The sequence below is a fragment of the Nicotiana tabacum genome, chromosome 7 (assembly GCF_000715075.1).
Source record: "Nicotiana tabacum cultivar K326 chromosome 7, ASM71507v2, whole genome shotgun sequence".
Lineage (NCBI taxonomy): Eukaryota > Viridiplantae > Streptophyta > Magnoliopsida > Solanales > Solanaceae > Nicotiana > Nicotiana tabacum.
The window spans coordinates 166,027,948-166,033,947 of NC_134086.1; the positions used below are offsets into that span (position 1 = coordinate 166,027,948).

The following is a 6,000-nucleotide window of genomic DNA, read 5'->3' on the forward strand; positions in this document are numbered from 1 at the left end:
TAAAAAAATAGAGCAGAAGGATTTACAACTGCTATGATTTCAGTTAATAAATTTTCATTTGAGATAAATATTTAAACTGAGTTTCATGAATTGTAATAAACGTGTAAATTATAGAACTAAGTAATTTGATGGGAATCTTGAAATAAAATTGTAGGCATATAAATTTTATTTAAATTAAATCCATAAAATAATTTGGACTATATTTTAAATTCAAGATATATTGGTCCAAATAAATATTATGGGCTAATATATAAATGAATTAATTATATAGGTCCAACATTTATGGATTAAATAAATAAGTCTTAATCTATTGGGCTAAAGTGATGAGCCCACTTAATTAAGCCCAAAATATTATCTTCCTAGAGACCCAGTTTGGTGCCATATGTCAAATGACGTGGCGCGCCAAGTCAAACGAAAGAGCAAATAGGATCGTGCCATGTGTCAAAAGGACAAGGCATGCCCAGTCACACTAAAAGTCCAATGAAATCGCGCCACATGTGCAAGGGACATATTCTGGCCAATCAAATGCGGTCATGTCACACTTCAATTTGATTGGTCGGAAAGCGTTTGTTCTTATCACAACTCTTCCCTTCCACAACTATAAATAGGGGTCTTCATAACTCAGAAAAAATACCAGAAGTTATAACAAGAAGCAAGAGAGAGCTCGTGGATCAAACGCCGCAAATTTCTCTACAAGTTTCAAGCTTCAAGCAATCAAGTTCAAATTCAAGCTCAAGAACGAAGAACAATTCAAGTATTCAAGATCAAGAACGAAATCAAATCAAATACAAGGCGTTCAAGATCAAGGCTACTTGTTTGTGATAAAATTCGTGGCAGCAATCAAAGTGTTTGTGACGGATAAATCAAATTACAATTCAAGATCAAGCTCAAAGGCCCTTGAATTTATACTAGAAAAGTAGAATCAGAGGATCATAGAGATTTTAACACTCAAATATTTGAAATAAAATACTATGATTGTTGCGATATTTTTCGGTCTTGATTTTATTTTCTCGACGCAAATTTATTGTCTACAAAAATCACAAAGTCTCTTGAAGAATCTTTGAGAGTTGATGAAGTCATTTTTTTCACTTCAAAACAGATTTAAACGATTTAAAATATTGTTGGATTCATATTTAATGGTAAAAGATTGAGATACTTAGATGGCGAGAAACTAAAAAAATATTCCTGAATCTCTAAATAGTCACTCTAAATCTAATATTGATAATTTAGCCTTATTTTTTGCACTAAAAGTGTTAAATAAAATAATACAAGTAGAAGTTACTGCTCTAATCGATATACTCACTCAAATAAAAAGATTTGATTCTTTCCAAATGCTTATATTACTTATCGACTAATGTTAACAGTTCCTACATAACAGTTGTCTCAACGGAAATAAAATTTTCAAACTAAAATAAAAAAATCTTAGCTAAGATCAACAATGTCCCAAGAAAGATTAAATGAGTTGGCTATATTATTAGAAGATATCAGTTATACAAAAATTATTAACAACTTTGTATCTCAAAAAGCTAGTTGAATAGACTTCGTCAAATAAAAATATACATTAGTATAACTTTTAGAACAAAGATTTAGATCTCACGTTAAACTTTAGTTTTAGGCCACATTTGTACTTAGAGGTGCCTGATAGAGACATGTCCCTTGCATTAATCTTCGCAAATAACCTTATGATGCCTAATTTTATGGTCCCCAATGTTTGGTTGAAATCATGATGAACTAGTCTTTATTTCTTTGATTGTGTCAATTTCCTCCTTGAATTATGACATTGCAGAAGATGGTGACGGACAACAACTTTGTTTTATTAAGCCCTCCCTCTCTATACATATATACATTTTTGAGAGAAAAAGATTATGTTTTCATCTACTTACTCCTAAACATATACGTGGATTTATACGTGTAGCTCTGATATCTAGTTTGGGATAATATCTCAAATCATTTGGCACAATTACACTATTTTATACAATTTTAATTTTTTTAAATATGCGATGTTATTCATTTGATTAACCTTTTAATCACCACTTTGATTTTTGTTCCTACTGTAATATATAGAAACGAAAGTAAATTTAAATTCCGTATATAGACAAAAGATAGTCATATGGCTTTTTGGGTCATGTAAAACATGGGACTCCCATGTTCATCGCCAAAAGGAGACAAATTAAATATCCTAGACAATTTATAAGACCCGACCTATTTCAGAATACTTATACATCTTTTCTAGACAAAATCTTCGACCAGTGATAAGAAACGCATGTAATATGTGTAAGCAGAAATTGCCTTAATTCATGCATTGACCGAACATTTTTCAATACAACTCCGCCAGTATGGGTTTGGTTCATATTGCCGGACCTTTGCATTTATACCCGATTTTAGAGTCACAATTGAACCTATATTCATTTTGCAAAAAAAATTTGCAAGCCTACGCACCCACTTTACGATCAACTTCAAACATATTGGATCTGAAATTAAAAAAAAGTTAGTTTGAAGTGAAAAAATTGCACTTCAGATGTACTTAGGCCAAATAGGTTTAAAGTGCAACCAATAGTTTCATGCAGTACTTATGGTCGTCTGAAGTAAAAAAGTTGCACTTCAGATGCTCTTAAGGCCAAAAGGTCTGAAGTGCAACAAATGTTTTCCTACACTTAAGGCCAATAAATCTGAAATGAAAAATTGCACTTCAGATGCACTTAAGGCTAAATAGGTCTGAAGTGTACCCAATGGTTTCATGCACTTAAGACCAATAAGTTTGAAGTGAAAAATTGCACTTTAGATGCACTTAAGGTCAAAAGGTCTGAAGTGCAACAAATGTTTTCCTATTCTTAAGGCCAATAAGTCTGAAATGAAAAATTGCACTTTAAATGCACTTAAAGCCAAAAGGTCTAAAGTGCAACAAATGTTTTCATGCATTTAAGGTCAAATAGGCCTGAAGTGCAAATTGCCGAGAAACAGAAATTTATTCTTCGAATTTTAACAATTCAATATTCAATTTAATACCTAAATCTACTCCAAATAAGTTCAAATTTAAAATATAACCTCCAAATATTATCAAAAACAAACCCAAATCATCAACTTGTCAAAACAACAATAAATCTAACAAACCCATTTTGTAATTAAGAAAAAGAACAAGTAGAAACCTTAAGCAATAGTAAAAAATAAAGCGCCACAACAGCTCACCATTGTAAAAATATCATAAACTACCTTAAAATATGTTCACAAACACCATATAAGATCACAGTCACCCTAAGCAACAAAAGAAGAAGAAGGAGGAGGAGGAGGAGGAGGAGGAAGAAGGAGAAGGAGGAGGAGGAGGAGAAAAAAGTCTGAAGTTAAGTTGTTTAAAAAGTGGGTACAAGTTAAAAAAAATTAAAAAGAGGGTACATATTAAATGGAAGCGACCAAATAGGGCGCCAGTACAATTTTTGCTAGCCCACTGATAGTTAGCGTAAAACTTGTCAATTCATGCTGAATCCGCATAGGCCTTAGTAGTATATATACATTTGTCCAAACATATTACTCCTAATTTTTTCATTGTAGGAACAAATATTTATAGCATAAGATAATGAGTTGAGCTAGGAGAGAAATAGATGATGGTCAAGGTGGGAATACTTTGTCTCCACAGCCACACCTCCAAACGTGGGGATAATATTGCTCATTCTGATCACCATCTTCTTCTTCAATTAATATTTGAATGGGCATACAGGGCATGCATTGGTAGCATTTGGAGTGACAAGCCACTGGAGTTGATCCATCAACTCTAATCACCTCTTCCTTTTTAGTCACGTTGCGCGAAACCTAATTAAGTCCATGATATGAGTCGGTGGTAAATTCATATCATAAACATTACTAATAAGTAATCTAGTAAAAATAGTAACTAACCTACTATAACAAGTTAAAATACATTGATAGTGTAAAAGACCTTAACATTGTTGGTATGTATAACTTAATCCTTATCAATATTGGTTAGAATAATCAAGTATTAGTTCATAAGTAAGAAAGCGAAAGGAACTTTTACGGTATTAGCGTAATTTAACTTATTACTGTGGTTGTTTTGCTCGATCTATTTTCAAATAACTAGTTTCAATTATCATGAACAATTACCTGTAATTATTTTTTATATGACCTGACGGCATAAAACCTTTTGTATAATGTCAGTGTGTGGAAGTTGAAGTCTGAATAGAAAAAGTATAGGAAAAAAATAAGAAGAGGGACATCTTGAGAACATTGTACTTACTGGTGGGAATGCAGGAAAAGGAGATAGTTTGCGAGAATGAAGCAACTGATCAGAACTGGGGATTATGGTGAGAAAAAGGGGTATTAGAAGCAAACACAACTTCTTGGTTTTCATGAATTCCATCATTCTACAAATTGTTTCATGCTCGTTGCCCAGGAACATCGAACATGGATATATAAGAGGATTTAACAAGTGCAATGCATGTGAGCTGTTAGCATTATGTTTGAGAAGAAATAGTCAAGACCTTCATGTGTAAGCTGATATGCTTGTATTCTGTCATGAATATATTGTGTGGATTCCATAGGGAGGAAAAACAGAAAAACAGAAATAAAGTAGGTCTCTTAAGATGACGCATTAGCTCGCTGTTGAGTTTCGACAAAGATTAGAATAAGATTTTCTCTTTTTACATAGTCATATTTTAATATAGCGGATCTAGGATTTACAGAATATGGGTGTGCAGTGCATTGCTTAAAAAAGAGACAAAAATATATCTAGTGAGAATTGATCTCTATACCTAACTCAACATTCAACCAAGTATACCATATATTCAACCTTCTTAAAACATAGGTGCCACCAGTTAATACAACAACAACAAACCCAGTGCAATCTTACATGTGGGATCATAGGCTAAAAACTCATATTTTAATCATTGTAACAACACTTTAATTATTGCATTTTACAAAGGTTTGGGCTTAATAATAATGAATTGTACTAAATTCATGCTTTATGCCTTGCAAGAAGAGATTCCGGCTTAAGAATTAAATTTGGGATGAATTTGATTAATTTGGGGCTTTGAAGTCTGAGTAAAAGCTAAATAAATCAAGTCGAGATCGTGTTCGGGGGTCGCATAGTAAGCCCGGATAGAAAAACAAAAGAAAAAACGAAGCAGCACAGAAATTTACACTGTCGCGCCGCGGCAGTGCATTTCCAGAAAATGTTGTTTTGCTCCATTAAAATGTATTCTGCCTCTGACCAATCCATGTACGCGGCGCACGGGGCATCGCGCGGGGTGCCACGAACGTGTAAAAAGTCACAAAACTATTCTATTTTGGTCTTAAAAGGGCATGATTGTCAAAACCCATTCTTACACGATTAAAAAGGGTAAAGCAACCATTATTGAGGGACAAGACCTGATTTTAGAGAGAAAAATAAGAGGAGATTCATCTTCAAGTATCAAAAATCAAGAGGAACAACACTTTGGAGCAAGGATTAAAAGAGTTTTTCTAACTTTCTTCTAGTATCTATTTATTTTATGTTTAAGACTTATATTGTTGATATTTGTATGAATATGAGTGACTAAAAACCCAAATATTCTGAGGTCATGGGTTTTAGATGATTATGTTGTTTGAAGCTTAAATTGGTGATCTTGAATTTATTGTTATGGGTTGTTTATTTGATTCTGTTGTTAATTATTTTACTGCACAACTAACATTGAAATACTATTTATGAATCTTGAGTTAAACTTGGAAAAGGAAATTCTTGATTGCATATAGAATCAAATAGAACAAGATCTTGATCCTAGGCATCGGGTGAAAGATTAGCGATTAAGATAGAAATATACTTAATTGCCTTGTTTGGTTGAAAAATAGGAATTATAAATGTATTTGAGTTAATATTAATGCCATAGAAATATAGGTATTAATTTAACCTGAATAGGCGCATAAGAATTTGACAGATTCTTATGGGTATTATTAACCCTATAATCAATAACCTAGATAATTCAATAAATCATTCTTAAGCTAAAAGCGTAGCATGAT

The 6,000-nt window shown here is 32.6% G+C and overlaps 1 long non-coding RNA gene across 1 annotated transcript; it reads right to left on the reverse strand.

The window, feature by feature from the left end:
* Positions 1-3,328: 3,328 nt before the first annotated feature.
* On the reverse strand, positions 3,329-4,381 carry LOC142182600 (uncharacterized). The gene is made up of 2 exons (XR_012711412.1): positions 4,244-4,381; positions 3,329-3,804 (listed from the first exon to the last, which is right to left on the reverse strand). It is a non-coding gene; the product is annotated as an uncharacterized LOC142182600 (long non-coding RNA).
* Between the last annotated feature and the right edge of the window lie 1,619 nt (positions 4,382-6,000).